The sequence below is a fragment of the Pteropus vampyrus genome, unplaced genomic scaffold (genome assembly GCF_000151845.1).
Source record: "Pteropus vampyrus isolate Shadow unplaced genomic scaffold, Pvam_2.0 Scaffold79, whole genome shotgun sequence".
NCBI classification, from domain to species: Eukaryota; Metazoa; Chordata; class Mammalia; order Chiroptera; family Pteropodidae; genus Pteropus; species Pteropus vampyrus.
Genome location: NW_011888860.1, coordinates 2,174,262 through 2,175,443, shown reverse-complemented (window position 1 = coordinate 2,175,443; position 1,182 = coordinate 2,174,262).

Here is a 1,182-nt window from a genome sequence, read left to right as displayed (position 1 = left end):
CATGGACCGTAGCGCCAGTGGGGCGTGAACCCAGGACCTCCAGTGTGTAAAGCAGACATGCTAACTGCTACACTATGGAACCACGTCCCAAACACAGAATTTTAAAAGCATCAAGAGAAAAGCACTTTCATAAAAGGAAGCTCCCATAAAGCTGTCAGCTAATTTTTCAACAGAAACTTTGCAGGTTAGAAGGAATTGGCAGAAAATATCCAAAGTGATGAAAAGCAAGGACCTACCATTGAGATTACTCATGCATGAAAAGCCTGGCACAAAGAAAAGTGCTCTCTAAACAGTAGTTCTTATCAATTTCAAAAAAAAAAATAGATGTACCAGTAACAATCTGGCCCAATTATCAAGATGTATTAAAAGACATAAATGTCAGTTGCCTGAGGAATAATTTTAGTTTGTATCTATATTGACCTCATTTTTTATCTTGGGTTTGACCAAATTTTGTCCAGAGATTAAACCTCAGATCCTGTTTTAATTTGCTTGATGGCTGCTGAGCTTTCAGGAATAATATAGCCTCCTCTTTATTTGAACTCTTTCAGCCTCGAACCCTTAGGGTGCCTGAGTATGTTCTCAAGTCTTATAGCAAAGTGGACATCGGTTGAATACTGGGCTCTGTAATTGACTTCTGCATACACCTGATGATGAAATAATTGACCAATTCAAAGTCTGATTGCTAAATATTTCAATATGAAGTCTTGGGAATTAATTTGTGTGTATGTATTATAAATTCCCCACTGTAAAAAGGCTTCCTGAACCAATTAATGTCTTACAAAGGAGAGTTATTAGAAATAACTTGTCTAGGGCCACGCAACTTGTTGGGAGGAAGAGCAGTACTCTGATTTTTCTCACTCCCAGGATGGAGAATTTTCTACTTTCCCATAAGTTGCTTCTAACTCTTTTTTCTTTTTCTTTCTCTCTTCCTCCCTTCCTTCCTTCCTTCCTTCCTTCCTTCCTTCCTTCCTTCCTTCCTCTTTTTCTTTCTCTCTTTCTTTCCCTTCCTTCCTTCCTTCCTTCCTTCCTTCCTTCCTTCCTTCCTTCCTTCCTTCCTTCCTTCCTTCCTTCCTCCCTCCCTCCCTCCCTCCCTCCCTCCCTCTCTCTCTCTTTTTCTTTCTTTCTTTCTTTCTTTCTTTCTTTCTTTCTTTCTTTCTTTCTTTCTTTCTTTCTTTCTTATTT